This window comes from Macrobrachium rosenbergii, chromosome 54 (assembly GCF_040412425.1).
Source record: "Macrobrachium rosenbergii isolate ZJJX-2024 chromosome 54, ASM4041242v1, whole genome shotgun sequence".
Taxonomy (NCBI): domain Eukaryota; kingdom Metazoa; phylum Arthropoda; class Malacostraca; order Decapoda; family Palaemonidae; genus Macrobrachium; species Macrobrachium rosenbergii.
Window position 1 is genome coordinate 46,272,113 of NC_089794.1, and position 16,289 is coordinate 46,288,401.

The window sequence follows — 16,289 nt, forward strand, 5'->3', positions numbered from 1 at the left end:
GGGTTAAGTTGAATCTATGCGTCAGAGACAATAAAGCAATGTATAAGCACTGGCTTGCTAGAGAAAGGGCAGGGTCTGCTTCCATACATCTATTTATATAGATAATAGACTGGATACTCAATTGTGAAACTCACCTGCATCAGTCGCCAGTTCCAGCATGTGACGGCTCGCTAACCTTCCTCTGCCCGCACGGGGAGAAGAGGAAGGGAGGAGAGGCCAGTCACTTACACACACACTCTTTCTTTCATATCCGAACACCTTAGGCGGGATGCTACCTGTCCTCTCAGAGGAGCCAGGTAAGCTACGCAACTTGTTGAGCAGCCACCAGAGACTTGTGGGTAATGTCGCGAAGGTAGGAGGATGACGGTGGTCGGGCGCGACCACACCCCCACCTTCAGTACCTGAGGAACTGACAGATTCTTCCTGAATGTGAGGGATGAATCAATGCCCCTGACTTCGTGAGCTCTCGCTCAGAATGTACTGGTGTCATCCTCGCCAGATGCCGAATACACCTGTTTGAATGTCTCACGAAGCCAGACAGAGACAGTGTTCTTGGAGATGTCAAGTCTTCTTAAGATAGTTCTGCGGCACTCTAACAGGACACAGTAGCATCTCGTCTGGATCATTAGCAACAAAGTCCTCTAGGGAGAGGATCGTAAAGGACTCGAACCTGGCGTCAGGGATCGATGGATTCCGAGTCTTCGCTATAAAATCTTGGATGAAATCAAGCATAACTGATCCCCATCCCCTCAAGTGTTTAATGTTGAAGGGCAAGCAAGAAAGCGGTCTTGAGGGTCAGATCCCCTTTTGATGACTCTCATAAAGGCTCATACGGTGCATGAGTCAGGCTCCTAAGAATGAGAGTCACATTCCACTCAGGGGGGCCTGAGTTCCCTGGGAGGGCAAGACCTTTTGAAGCTTTTCATATGAGCAAGGAAATCTCCAGCAAGGAGGAGAATGCCCACACCCTTCAGATGTAGGACTAGGCCCAGGGTGGTCCTATAGCCCTTTACAGCTGAGACAAAGACGAGGAAGTCCGTTACCTGCTGAATAGTAGCTCCGACTTGAGAGAGACCCTGTCTACAACTCCAACCACAGAAGATGGCCCATTTCCCCTGGTACACCACTCCAGAGGATTGGCGAAGGTATCCAGACATCTCTGTCGCTGTTTTGTGAGAAAAACCTCTCGCTCGCAAGAGATGCTGGATAGTCTCCAGCCTTGAAGAGGCAGGGACTCCACTGACTGGTGGTACTGTTCTATGTGGTTGACATACAAGGTTGTGCCAGGGGGATAATCTCTAGGTGCCTTGGAAAGCAGAGCTAGCAGGTCTGAATACCAAATGGCATGTGGTCACTTGGAAGCCACCAGGGTCATTCTGAGATTCCGGGTGAACATTATCCTGTTGGTCACCCTGTAAATCAAACAAAACAGAGGAAAGGTGTACATGTTCAGGTTGTCCCATGGGTGTTGGAAGGCATCCTCTGCAGCGGCCCAAAGGTCTGGCACTACTGAACAGAACAATTGAAGTTTTCTGTTGTGCCAGGTGGCAAACAGATGGAAGACCACACAAATCGAACAACCTTTCTGAGATGTCTGTTTGATGGGACCACTCTGTCCCTATCACATGACCCTGACAATTGAGGTTGTCTGCCACTACATTCCCTTGCCTGGAATGTATCTGGCTGGCAGCTCTATTGAGTGTGCTACTGCCTACTCGTGCTCTAGCACTGTCAACAAGTGTAGTGGAAGAGACACAAGGGCCCCCCTGCTTGTTGACATACACCACTACTGTGGTGTTGTCACTCATCAACACCACCAAATGTCCCATCACTTGATCCTGAAACTCTTGGAGAGCCAGGAAGTCTGCCTTGAGCTCCAGGATATTGATGTGAAGGTGCTTGTCATTTTGGCTCCACACACCTAAAACCAGCAACTCCTCCTGATTTGCGCCTCATCCCTCGGTCGAAGCATCTGAGAACAGAAGCATCTCAGGAGGGGGAGTGCAGATACACTCCTATTACAAGGTTCCTGTTGCCTAGGCACCAGGCTAACTCCTGTCTCACTTCCTCCGAGAGAGGAATGGGAAAGGAGGGAGAGTCCCAACCCGGAAACCAGAACTCCTTCATTCTCCACTGGAGAGAAATGAAGGTGAAGCTGCTCATGAGGGACCAGTTTCCCCAAGGACGACATGTGGCTGAGGACGACTTGTCATTGCCAACCTGGTTGCTCCTGTCGAGATAGGAACAACTGTGCTGCTTCCCTAAACCTGCTGATTGCAAGTCTGAGGGGAAGACTCTCATCGCTGCCGTATCTGTCAGCATGTCCAGGTACTTTATCCTCTGCTTGGGTGTGATTGGACTTCTTGATATTTACCACAACCCCAGGTTGTGGCAAAACTTGAGGAGTCAATCCCTGTCCTGGAGCCACTGTAATTGAGAGCTCACTAGGACTAGCCAATCATTGACATACCTCAACAAATGTATCCTGTGCGAATGGGCCCAAGCTGGCACAAAGGTGAACACTCATGTGAACACCTGGGGAACAACTGAGAGCCCAAAGCAGAGTACCCTGAACTGGAATACCATCTCCCTGAGGATAAAGCATAGATACTTGTGATGTGAGAGGACAGATGGAAGGTTATTTGAAAATATGCATCCTTCAGGTCCACCATAAGCATGAAGTCGGATCCTTGATGGCTGTGAGCACTGAACATATCATTTCCATCATGAACCGAGTCTGGCGAATGAATTGGTTCAAGGAAGAGAGGTCTATGACCGGTCTCCAACCCCCGTTGCTTTCTCTACGCAAGAAATGCGGCTGTAAAAGCCCGGGGAGCAATCTGTCACGACTTCCACAGCACCTTTCTTCAGCATCACTTCTACCTCCGCCCAAAGGGTGAAGTCCTGTAATCCGGTAATGTATGTTTGGAGATGGACCAGATTGTGGTGAGGGGTGGCTGAGACTCAAAGGGAAGTAGATAGCCCTCTTGAAGGACATCCACTACCCAGGTCTCAGCTCCATATTGCTGCCATGTTGCCCAATGGCTCGACAGGCACCCACCCACCCCACCAATGGCAGCATGTGGAAGGGAATGGCGCCCCTAGCATCCTCCTCTCTTCTTCTTTCCCTTGCCCCTTTTCCAAATTGGAAAGAGGGTTGAAAGGGTCGTGGCTGTGCACCCTTCTTGGCAGGGGCAGAAGAAGGCTGGGTTTTACCCGGGCATCCTGTGAAGCCTGGGACTTCTTATGGGCAGAGGAAGTGCTAGCCTGACCCGAAGGTCAGGCCGCAGTGGCACGAGAAGGCCCAGAGGTCTTTGCCTGCCTGGTGAACAAGACAGACATTATCTTCAACAAGGCACTTATTCAATGTAGCATCTACCTGCTTTCTAAGGAAGAGAGAGGCAGAACCCAGCAGAGGTCCATTCCGTAGGGTCAATGCCGATTCAGGGCCCACGAACTTGGATATCTGAGTAAGGACAGCATCCCTTCTCTTCTATAGCAAAATTTGCCCACAGGTTCATCATCTGGTGGGCCAGGTAGGTAATTGTCCTACCTCCAGACTGGCACAGTCTCCCGAAGGTGGAATCCTCCCCTGGAGCTATGGAACCCGGGGAGGTGGCAACCTTGGACACTGAAAGACCACTGGTCCCACCAAGAGACTGCCTGGAATGCTGCCATGGCAGTAGATTCCAGGCTTGCTGCGTGAGAGTGATACCCTCCCCACCAAGCTGCTGCAGTGAGAGAGCCGGACCTAAACGGACCAAGTCCGGGTCAACCTGTTTCGTCGGCAGAGACCCCTCCGAGGGCATGTAGTGGTGCTTTGATCGTTGCAGAGGTGGAGGAAGTAGCTCATCTGAACAGTTGGAACGAAGCAAACTCTCCTGCCCAGAGACCAGAGTGTTCACCTGTTCCAAAAACCCCTCAGTAAGCATGGACCATGGTGTGGTAGGCTAAGTTTGGGTTTGCATGATGAAAGATGATTTGTGTGAACTGATGGTTTTGTTTTTGTTGTTGTGATGTTTTTATTTAGGTTTATTTTGTGTTTTTGTTATGAATGTCTGATGTATGTTTTCAAGTTTTTTTTTTCCTTTTTATTTGCAGTTTGCTTGAGTTTGATAGGTTAGAGTAATTGGCTTCCCTTCACCTGAACCAGAAGAAGCTTTACCTGGGATAGGAAATGGACATTGGCAGCTACCAAAGCAGTCGAACAGTTGATGAGACCGTACCATTTTCAAGTTCCGCAAAGTGAAAGTCATTATGTCAGTTACTTAAGACAGTGACTGTCCTAAATGGGATCGGGGTTAGAGAAAGTGTTTTAATATCTGTTGGCTGATTTTATGGTGAATGAAATCTCAGATTCTCGTTTGGAAGGAGAGAAGGCCTTTTGTGTAGGAAAAGACTGCATGAAGAAATTCCAAAGTAATTTCTGTCCTTAGCTTGAATGTCATAGCTGGAATAAACTCTGTAGTGATCCCCAAAATTGTGTGTTGACTTTTGTGGTTATCTTGGATTATTCTGAGATGAAGTGCTGAGAAAGATAAGGAACTTGAATGGGATATACTGTACTCAGAGTTGGATTATTTGTTGATAATATTTTGACTATTGATAGTATTAAGTTAGGCTAAGTTAATATAGGAGGATTGTTTTGGTAAATTTTAGTGGCAAGTAGGAAATAAGTTTGGTTAAGTATTCAAAGATGATAATTGCTAAATTGTGGCAAATGTAAATAAAATTAGGATAGTTCTGTTTGAAGGTCTTCGGCCCACTGTAATATTAAGGTTAATAAATTAGGATAGGAGAAGAAGAGTTTTCTTTAACCTCTGAATCTGTTCCCATCATTCTGCATCAATTGTGTCAAATAGAAAAGCCCTGCATAATAGTTTGGCACCCAACATGGGGCCCTCTGATATTAAAGTAAGAGTGAGAAGCATAATTGGAGATGGCAGAGGGAGCAGGTTTAGGTGTTGGGTCAGGTGAAGGGGAGCAGCGTTGGACGCAGATGTTGGATAGGCTGATGTGCATGATGGTCAGCATGCAGGATAAGTTGGAGGAAGCCCAGGTAAAAGAAAGTAATTTGGTTGCTAGAATGGAGGCGATGGAGAAGAAGATGACTGAAATGGCTAGGACTGAGCCCGGTGTTGGGAAGGGAAGTGAAGGTGCTGAGGCAAAAGAAGCAGAGGAGAAAACCCCTAAGAAAGGGAAAGAGTTGTTAAGTAAGAGTAAGGGAGGACTTGCCTTTGATGAGGGCAGTGTGATGGAGGTGGATGAAAGTGATAGGGAAGACAGTAGTAAGAAAAGAAGAGAGAGGGAAGAAGAAAACATGCAAGGGGAGAGGTGTGAGGAAAGAGGAATGGAGTTCCCAGATTTTGAGGTAAAGTTCGGGCTCAGAAGTTGAGGAGCAGAAGAAGAATGAAAGTGGTAGTAGCAGTAGTAGTAGTAATAGTGAAGGTCTGAGTGAGGCAAAAGAGAAAGAGACCAAACGATGTTCCTGAGGGAGGTTCCCTGGATTGAGAAGTTTAACATCGGGAAGGGAAGAGACGTATGAGTTTCTTGATGAGTATGAGAAGTATTGTAGGCAAAAGTATGGGGACAATGAAAGTGTGTGGATGAAGCGGCTGGGAGAGTTCTTGGATGGGCGGTTGAAGATGTGCTATAGGAGTATGTGTGAGGGTGAACCAGGGTATGAGTCTGTAAAGGCTACAGTGATTAAGCAGATGAAGAGAGTGAAAGGAAGTGTTGTGTACAAGAAGGATGATAGGTTTGAGGAGGCCAAGATGAAGGCTGGAGAGGAAGTGGGCTTGTATGCTCATAGGCTGGAAGCATTGGCCGGAAGGAAGTATGGAGAGGAAGAAATTGAGGAAAACAAACACCTCATGCAGAAGCTCTTGGCCACTATCCCTGGGAAGATTACGGTAATTTTAAATGAGAAGGAAAAAGACTGGAAGCGGTGGTCAGGACAGTGCTTAGAATGGGAGGATGTTTTAGAGATCTTAGAAGATATGAGAGCAGATGAGATTGAACCAAAGGAAATGTATGCTGGGTCTGAGGTGGTAAATGGGAGGAGATATAAGGACGCTTTAGTGAGTGAGGAGCTAAGTGTGATGCTAAGTGTGATGCAAGCCTTGTTGGAGGAATGTAGGAAAGACCGGACAGAAAGAGGAAGAAAGAATGTGCAAGTGAATGTGGGGAGTAACGGGAAAAGGAGCTCGAGCAGAAGCCGAGAGAGGTTTAGGAATGGAAGTGTGGGTAGAGTGAATGGGAATATGAGGGAGAGGGAGATGGGAGTGAGTAGTAGTATTATGAGGGAGAGGGAGATGGGAGTGAGTAGTAGTAGTAAGGGGTGTTTCAGGTGTGGAAGGTCTGGTCATGTGAAAGCGGATTGCAGATGGGCCAATGGCAAGTGTTTCAGCTGTGGAAAGGAAGGGCATGTGTTGAGGGATTGCCCGCAAGCAAAAGAGTTGAAGTGTTTCGGCTGTGGAAAGATGAGGCATCAAGTGAGAGACTGCCAGAGTGGAAGAAGATTAGGAGTAAATCGAAGTCGTTGTGAAAACTGTGGAATGAATGGGCATTTTGCCAGAACATGTAGGAACCCTCGGAGTAAGTGTAAAGGATGTGGAATGGAGGGTCACATGAAGGAAGTCTGCCGTACCAAATCCCAACCTCAGGGAAACTAAGGGTGAAGGGGGTTTACCGTGGTGAGCCCTCTAGTAAGGAAGTAAATGAAGGGTGTTTGATTAGTGGAAGAGACAGGTGTATGTGTGTTGGAAGAGACAGGTGTATGTGTGTACACAGGAGAGCAAATGCAATGGTTGTGGGAGTAGATGTCAGTGGAGGACAGTATTGTGGTTTGGTTGACACTGGAGCACAAATATTGTTGGTGAACGCACGTGTGATTAGGGATGTTGAGAGAATGAATTGGAACGTTAAAAGGAGAGTGGTGAATGTGTCAATAAGAGGTATAGCAGGAAGATCGGTTGGATGGGAGGAAGTGAGGTTGAAGGTAAGGTTGGGAGAATTTGAGGTGGAAGCTTGTTTTGTAGTACTGGGAGATGAGCAGATGCCATGTTGTTTCCTGTTTGGGATAGATTTCTTAAGGAAGAATGGATTGGTAGTGGACATTGGGACAAGAGCTCTGTTGAAAGACGAGGTTGTAATAGGGAAGATTCAAAGTGAGGCGGTGAATATGGCCAGGTTTGTGGGAATGATTGATAGGAGTCTGAGTGAGAAGGAGGTTGTAGTGGAGTTGGACAAGAGTGAGAATGAATAGTTGACAACGGAGGACACTGAGGAGATGCAGGGGAAGTGTTTCGTGGTGAGTAAGTTGAGGAGGTGTGTTAGAGAGGGAGTACCTGGAAGAAGATGGCCTTGTTGAGTAAATTGAGTAAATGGTGGTGTTTTTTGCAGTTTGATGATGAGATTTGTGCTGAGTAGTGAAGGCATCTTAGTGTATTTTGAAGTTTAAGTTGAGAGTGCATGAAAGATGGATGGAGAAGATTTGACGGATGTGGCAGTCATTGTGAAGAATTATGAAAGTATCAGAGAAGTCACCTGTTTTAGTATGAAAGAAGAGTAAGTTTGTCATTGTTTGTAAGTCATAAGAGTAAGTTTGCAAAGCAAAGAAAAACTAGTGAGAATGTTGCAAGAGTGGTCAGTATGGTCTTGTTGCCTGTGTGTGAGAAAGCCGGCAAGAATGTTGAGTGATACTCAGCCAGAGTTTGTTGGTAGACCGTTTGAGCAAATGTTGATAGAAAAGGGTATCGAGCATATAGTAACAATTCCATACATGTCGAGTGCGAATGGGTTGGCGGAATGAACCATAAGGACTCTGAGTGAGATGTTGACTGATAGAGGGAATGAATGGGATTTGTTGTTAGGAAGAGTGGTAGCGATGTACAATGAGTCAGTACATAAAAGCACTGGCATACCTCCAAGTGAGTATGTAATGAATTACGAGAGGTATGGAGAGCAAGGTTGGATCTGAATGAAGATGAGCGGGATGTGTGGAAGCAGGCAAATGAAAGGTTTGAGAGTTCCAGAGTGGGTGATAGGGTGTTGAAGGAAGTTGTTGAGAAGGGAAGATTAACAGCGAGTAAGATGCGTGAGAAGTATGAATGTCCATATGTAGTGAAAACAGTTTGGTCTAATGGATTGAGTTATGTGCTTGAAGACAGGAATGAGGAAGGAAATATAAGGGTAATACGAGTGCATTATAATCAGCTGAGAAGATGGAGAGAACCACCTAAATACATAATAGAGCATCCCATTAGAAAGTTATTAAGAGAGGAATGGGAAAAGGAAAGTGAAGAAATAGAAGAAGATATGAACTGGGGAGATAAACAGCTAGTGTTGGTGGAACATAAGAGAAAGCCTAAAAGAAGGTGTAAAAAGAGTTAACGGTGCAGTTACCGAGTTGTTTGCAGAGAGTACCCGAGATGGGCTGTTTGATTTTGAGGGGTTTGAGAAGCCAGTAGGCATGAAAAGTGAGAATACCCTTGCGGTGTTGTTGGGTGGTAATGAGAATGAGGGTGTAATTGATTTTGAAGGATTTGACTGTGATGTGGAAGGAGTGAACTTGGTGAGTACAAGGAATGTGGACAAGGATATGCAAGAGTTGGGTGAACTGGAAACAATGCCAAGTCGTGAGGAAGACTACGTATAGTGTGTGTGAGTTTCCTTTGAGCGAAAGTGTTGAAAGAGTGAGTGTGTGAGTGAGAGTTAGCAGTGCTGGAGAGTGTAAGTGGAGGAGTTTTGGATAGCTTGAGGCAGAGTGTGGAAGAAATAAATGAGAGTATGGAAGTGATGATAGGAGCCATGTCAGGTGTGAGTGAGGTCAGAGCCGTCGTAAGTCTCCAGAGTTTGAATGAGCTTGGTGTAAGTAGTCTGAGACCAAGGCTAGGTGAATCTAGTGTGGTTGCAGTGGAAGTGAGTGAAGAAGAGGTGGTGCATTAGGGGCCATGGACCCAAACTCAAGGTCCAGTTCAGGAGTATGAATGGGTGGTAAGAAAGGGATTTTGAAGAAAAGGAAACAAGATTTCCTTTATTTTAGTAATGGGGAGTGTGGTAGGTTAAGTTTGGGTTTGTATGATGAAAGATGATTTGTGTGAATTGACTGTTTTGTTTTTTTGTTGTGATGTTTTATTTATATTTATTTTGTTTTTATTATGAATGTCTGATGTATGTTTTTATGTTTTTCTTTTATTTGCAGTCTGCTTGAGTGTGATAGGGTAGAGTAACTGGCTTCCCTTCACCTGAACTGGAAGAAGCTTTACCTGGGATAGAAAATGGACATTGGCAACTACCAAAGCAATTGAACAGTTGGTGAGACCAAACCATTTTCAAGTTCCACAGAGTGAAAGTTATTATGTCAGTTACTTAAGACAGTGACTGTCCTAAATGGGATCAGGGTTAGAGAAAGTGCTTTAATATCTGTTGGCTGATTTTATTGTGAATGAGATCTGATTCTCGTTTGGAAGGAGAGAAGGCCTTTCGTGTAGGAAAAGACTGCATGAAGAAGTTCCAAAGTAATTTCTGCCCTCAGCTTGGGTGTCATAGCTGGAATAAACTCCGTAGTGATCCCCAAAACTGTGTTGACTTTTGTGGTTATCTTGGATTATTCTGGGATGAAGTGCTGAGAAAGATAAGGAACTTGAATGGGATATACTCCGGAGTTGGATTATTTGTTGATAATATTTTGACTATGGATAGTATTAAGTTAGGCTACGTTAAGTATAGGAGGATTGTTTTGGTAAACTTTAGTGGTAAGTGGGAAATAAGTTAAGTATTGAAAGATGTTAATTGGTAAACTGTGGCCAATGTAAATAAAATTAGGATAAGGTTCTGTTTGAAGGTCTTTGGCCCACTAATATTATGGTTAATAAATTAGGATAGGAGAAGAAGAGTTTTCTTTAACCTCTGAATCCATTCCCATCATTCTGCACCAATTGTGTCCAATAGAAAAGCCCCTACAAGGCAAGCCCACTGAAGCTTTGGGTTCCTTCTTCGGTCTCCAAAAGGCTCGAGACGCAATGGACGATCCAGGGATGAGGCCATGGCCCCTTCCCCGAGAACGTGCTGACGGATCAGCGCAAAGATCCTGCAAATGTCCTTTTTATCTCAGGGGTGTCCGAGTCCTGGGAAAGAGGACCCTCGGGTCCTTCCAGGAAAAGGTCCTCCTGATCTACTCTCCCTGCACGAGGAAGAACCTCAGCAGAACCTCCAGATCCCTTCTCGACTACTTGGGTACAGTAAAACCCCTGTATTCGTGGGGGATGTGTACCGACTTAAAACCCTCTAAAAACACTTAGAAATAACAATTTTTAAAAGTAAATTGTATTTTTCCTAACTAAACAAACCCGAGGTCCTTTACATTAGGGAATTGCTTTCAGGCGTAGGCTGGAAACGGCCATTAAACTCTTGAGCAAGGTGGTTAGGCAGTAACTACCTCCAGGTAGGCAGGGATACCCGCCTGCCCGGATGTAAACATTCCAGTTTGCCATTTGGCCCAGGTACAGATTGAGGGGTGGCATGAGGTGGGCATAAAGTGTAAAGGACCTCGGGTTTGTATAGTTAGGAAAAATACAATTTACTTTTAAAAATTGTTATTTGTTCCGACACAATATACAAACCCTCGGTCCTTTACATTAGGAGACTCACTGACTGGAGGGAGGAATCTGATAAAGTCTCTCTGAACTGACTGGAGTTCACCACCTTGTCTTCCCTTCCTGGTTGTGAGAGCGAGGAAGGGAAAAACTGCCTCTGACAAAAGATCGGGTTGTAAGAAACGCAGGATCAGTTGTCAGACTTCTGGGTCCCTTTGCATGAAAGAGGAAACGTCAGTTCATGCAAAGTAGGCTAGGAAGAATTTGACGTCGGATGACAATAAGGCAAATACAAGCATTGGGTTTGTCTCATAGTCATGGTCTCCTTCCTCCCCTTGCAAGAGGAAGGAGTGGGGTTGCTTCTATTAACCTGAATGGAAATAGAACGGGAGCTCCCGTTATGTGCTTATCTGCCTTGATCGCCTGGTCCAGCTTGTAACGGCATGTCCGCTCCCTGCCTGTGGGAAGAGAGCCAGGATGGGGAGAAAGAAGAGACGCCAGTCACTCAACATTCATTCTCCCAATCACAACCGTACAACATAGGCGAGATGCAACCTGTCCCGTTAGGGGAGCTGGATAAGCTACACAACTTGTTGAGCAGCCACCACAGGACCCAAGGAAAAAGTGTCCAAGGACTTGTGTGCAACATCCCAGAGGTAGTAGGAGGTGAAGGTAGTCTGTTGGGACCACACACCCACCTTCAGCACCTGTGGTACTGACATATTCTTCAGGAATGCGAGGGATGGACCAAGCCATCGACTTCGTGAGCTCTCGGGTGAAAGGTACCGGTATCGTCGTCGTCAGCTGCCAAGTACCTCCTTTGATCACTTCACGAAGTCAGGAGGAAGATGTGTCTAAGACACTTCTTCCTTGGGAGAGACAGTACTAGCGAAAACGTTGACGACATCCAGGTTAGGAAATGTCGAACCTTTGGAAAGTACCACAGCTCCCAATAGGACAAATTAACGAATGATCTGGATCATCGATACAAAGTCCAAGGAGGAGGGGAACAAGAAGGACTCGAACCTGACAGTCGATGCCAATGGATTCGGAGTCCACCTACGACATCCGAGAAGGAGTCGAGGTATGATCCCCATCCCTGTTCTTCCATCTTCTACGCCAAGGCCAGGGTAAGATGAGAGATGGACCTAAGAGGGCATATCTCTATCCGACGACTCTCGTAGGGCGAGTGCAGAGCACGGACAGGAACCCTAAACGAGTCGCATGCCACCCAGGAAACAGTTCCCTGGGAGAGCATGACTGAAGAAGCTTCTCGTCCGTAGCTAACTCTCGACTGAGGAGACGAAGGCTACTTCAGATAGAAGACTAGGTCGCAAGGGCCTACGTTCTTCACAAATGAAAGGGAGAGAAGCAGCCCTCGGCGGAGAAGACGAGGAAGTCCAGACTTGACGAGCGACTGACCCAAGAAGTTCTGACAACGACACCACCAGCGAAGACGGATCCAGTCCCTGGGACAGTGTTGCAGAGGACTTCAGGGGATATCCAACTATATCCGTTGCCGCTCGGCGAGAAAGCCTGTGCTTGCAAGGAAAGCTGGAAAGTCTCCCAGTCCTGAACACACAGGGATGTACTGTCTGAAGAACTGCTTCTTGTGTAGCTGCACAGGAGGATGGGTCAAGCGGAATTCTTCTCGATGCCTTGGCAATCAGGTCGGATGAAGGCGAAATCTTCAAGTATTTGTCTGTAACTCGGGGTGAGCAATGTTCGTGAACCCCTAGCGAAACGGACAAATACGGAGGGAAAAAACGTCGCTATCAAGTTTTCACCAAAAGACAGCATGCCTCAACAGAGCGGCCCCTGGTCTGGTATGAGGGGAGAAAACACTACCGACTTGTGTGCAGGGAGGCAACAGAAGGACGGTAGGGATTTCTCAGTCCAACAGTCTCTGCATGAATCTTCGTGAAGAAAGAGTGAGCAGCATGTTCTGTCCCGATCACTCAAACCCGAGGCCAGGCTTGCCTACCAATACATCCCCACCAGGAATGCATCTGGTTAATTGAGCTGTCGAGTGTGCAATAGAACAACACTCAAGTACCTTCAAATGTCAAGATGAAACAGGAGGAAAAAACGATTGCCTCCTGTTTGTCGACAAATGCCACTACTGTGGTTTTGTTGTTCAACGAAACCAGTGAGTGCCGCAAAACCCATCCTGAGTTCTCGGACGGCCAAAAGGCTGCCCTGAGCCTAGGACAGTGACGGAAGGTACTAATCGTCTGGGTCACACAAATTCAAGACAAGGTCTTACCGGTGGGCGCCTATTCCTCAATCTGTGAATCCGTAAGTAGACACAAGATGTGAGGGGAATATGCAAGTATATTCGAAGGTTCCTTCAATCAAGCATTAGCCTAGCTCTTTCCTCATACATCGAAGAAGAAAGAATGGGGAAAAGGAAGCAGACTTCCATTTTCAACCATGGGGAAGCTTCTGCAAGATGACAGGGTACCGAGGCAATTAGCTCTAGCCGGCTGGCATTTCCCGAATCGGGAGCACGGGAGAGGTGGTGGGATGAAAGTTCGATGGAAAGAATTGCCGAGACCTAAGGGAAATAGATACTTCTCCTGAAGGAATCCATTCCCAGGTCTCGGCAATGTCGCTGCCAGTTCCAGAGACTCGATAAGTATCATTTCGTCCAGGCATCAGCAGTTGCAATCTTCTTCTGAAGCCTAGGACTTCTTAGCTAAGGAGTTGAGGGGGGCTGGCTTGAACTCAAGGTCGAGTTGAGATGACTAAGACCCAAAGTTCTTGGCCATTGTCCAAAGGATAAGTCAGTGCCCTGGTGGGAACCTTGATTACCGCAGTATCTGGCAAATCTCTGAAAAAGAAAGGCAGAACCAAGTAAAGGTTCGTTCCCAAGGGTCGAGCCAACTCGGGACTTATGAAACCGGAGATCCGGTGGGACAAAGTCCTTCTTCTTAGCACCAGAATTGCCCAAAAACTGCAGTCGGCAAGACCCTCCGAGGCAAGAAGAATTCATATTCTGTCGAGGCAGGGGTGGAAGCAGTGTCTCAACCTGAATTAACTCCTTCGAAGAAAAGAATTCATCAGGTCGAGAACGCTCGGAAGCCAGGACCGCGGCGGTCCCCGACACTCTCGCCCTCGGAAACTGCAAGGGTTGCGATTGATGAAGGTTATTCATTGGGGAGCAGCGGTCCTGTCCCGGGGATCTCGCGCCGATCGTCAGCGCGAAGTTCCCGAGAACACGGGGCGATCGTCACTTGAAGAGGAAGACCTCGCTGTTTCCGGCGCGTGAAACTCCTGTACCTCTCCCTTGGAGGAGACCTTGACAGATCCCATGAAACCCTCCTCGGCTACCTGGTTATAGTACGAGAGAATCGGGGGACCGATACCCAAAGCACGCCAGGCAGCCGAACTCTGAAAGAAAATTTCGTCGGAGCTCTCTCTGTCCGTCTCGCGCCTCTCGGAACAACCGAGAGGAGAAGAGAACAGGTGAGGAGAAAAGAGTATCCCTACCTGTCCTGCCAGTATGATAAGCAGGAGAGGCGGACCGTGAGCGATAATCAACCGAAGGAGATTACTGCCACACGGTGAAAGAAGAGCACTTGTGCCGTGGCAAAGCGCTTTCCTGGGAAGAGCAAAAAAGTTCACTCGAACATAGCCGAGAACCCGAATCGGAAAATCCGAGTAGGGCTGAGCCGTGCCGAGCCGATCATGCGAACGCGATCCAGCTGGTCGGTATGTGGAGGACTGGGAGGCAGGCGGGGGGAGCCGAGCCGAGCCGAGCCGAGCCAGTCTGGCAAACCGAGCCGAGTCGAGTTGAGCCGAGCCGAGCCGAGCCAGTCTGGCAAGCTGAGTCAGTCTCGTAAGTGCGACCAGGGGCCGAGCCGAGCCAACTGCGCGAACACAATCATAACTGGGCAGGCCGGACTCGTCTGCTGTGAACAATTGCTAGTTTCCCGAACTCTAAACTCCTTCGAGGCCGAGGCCCCTCGAGAAGAAGGTTCAAAGGGGAATTCTGTGTCTGCTATCTTGCATGCTCGAACCCTAAAGTTCGAGACACAAGAACGAAGCCCGGCCGAGCAACCGAAGCAGCTGGCGGGCAGTATCGAGACACCTGGGTGTCCCGGCAACCAGACACCTGGGTGTCTCGGCACTTTCTCTCGTCCTGTGCCTCTCGTAAGGAGAGCGCTCGTGATTCATAGAATGCGAGCTACCCACGAGACTTCCGAAAATCGGGAGCGGCTGCTTTGTTTCCTAATAGATCGAAAGAGCCAAGCACAGAACCAGTCTTAGACGCAGACTTCCAAGACTGGCAACGAGGGCGTGGCCTCGAGAGGCTGCGCTCTCACGGCCCCCGAAACGCAAGATCCCACAGGAGAATGCGAATCGGTCAACGAGAGAAACTTGTCTCCCGGAAGAGAGTCAGTCCCTTAGAAGTCCCGCAGGACTCCCAAGGTGAATCTCTTTCCTGCTTCTTCTGGTGTTTGAACCGAGAGGATCGAGACACCAGGCTGGGAACCCGACCGAGCACTGGCAAACACTTGGGGAGCGCTTGCGGTGCTGGCAGGAAGAGGAGCCAAGACACCTGGGTGCCTCGGCCCTTTCTCTCACACTGCTCCCGAACTGGTCCCAGGAAAATCTCTCAAGACCAGATCGGGATACTCGATATTCCATAGAATCTCGAGCACTCGAAGCGGCTCGCGAATGAACATCCGATGCAGCCCCCATCTTAGAGGCGGAACCTCTAAGACTCGGGAACAGGATCGCAAACTGAGGTCTGCGCGCCCACGGCTTCCGAAACACAAAACCCAGGGCTATGCGAATCGGTTTCCTAACCCGAAGGTCGGGAAGAGCCAACGAGAGACCCACTGCCTCCTCGGAAGGAGGCAGTCCCTAGACGCCCAAGGGCATCAAGGGGAAGAAGCAGCATTCCTTTCCTTCGGCCGATGGAGGTCTGTCCGATTCTCGGGACCCTCTTGGATCTCGGGAGAGGAAGGGAAGACGCAGCAAAAGACGAAATCGAAGATAAGATGAAGAAGACAGCGGCTACTTCCAAAGGATGGCTTCCTTCACCTCCACTCCGACATCTTCTACAGGATGGTGGACACGAAACATCGTAACCTCCAGGGTAGTCCGGCAGGAACACAACGGACGCAGCCAGGACACCACCACCAGGAGAAGCATGATCGGGACAGCTGATGCAGGAGCTACGGCAGCAATTCGGAAGGCAGGATCTACTGCAACGGCCAGGAACATCACCTCAACAGGACGACTTCCTACATCTTCACGCCGACATCTTCTACAGGAGGGCGGACATCGTAACCTCTGGGACAGCTGGCAGGAACGCACGGAAGCGGCCCCGGGCACGACCGCCAGAAGTGGCAGGAATGATCAGGACAGCTGATGCAGGAGCTACGGCAAAGGTTCGGAGAGCAGGAGCTATGCAACGGCCAGGAACGTCACTTCCACAAGGCGACTTCCTTCCTTTCACGCCAACATCTTCTACAGGATGGCAGACATCGTAACCTCCAGGGCAGCTGGCAGGAACACAACGGAGGCGGCCCCGGCACGATCACTAGGAGAAGAAGTGGGCACGATCAGGACATCCGATGCAGGAGCCACGTTAGCGGTTCGGAAGGCAGGAGCTACTGCAACGGACAGAATGTCATTTGAAAGTCACTAGCAGCGACAGGAGCGATCAGGGCGGCTGCG

General features: G+C 48.2%; 1 long non-coding RNA gene across 1 annotated transcript in view; it reads right to left on the bottom strand.

Moving 5' to 3' along the window:
- LOC136835054 (uncharacterized) overlaps positions 1–16,289 on the bottom strand; it is a 100,533-nt gene that overhangs the window by 13,062 nt on the left and 71,182 nt on the right. The window lies entirely within an intron of this gene.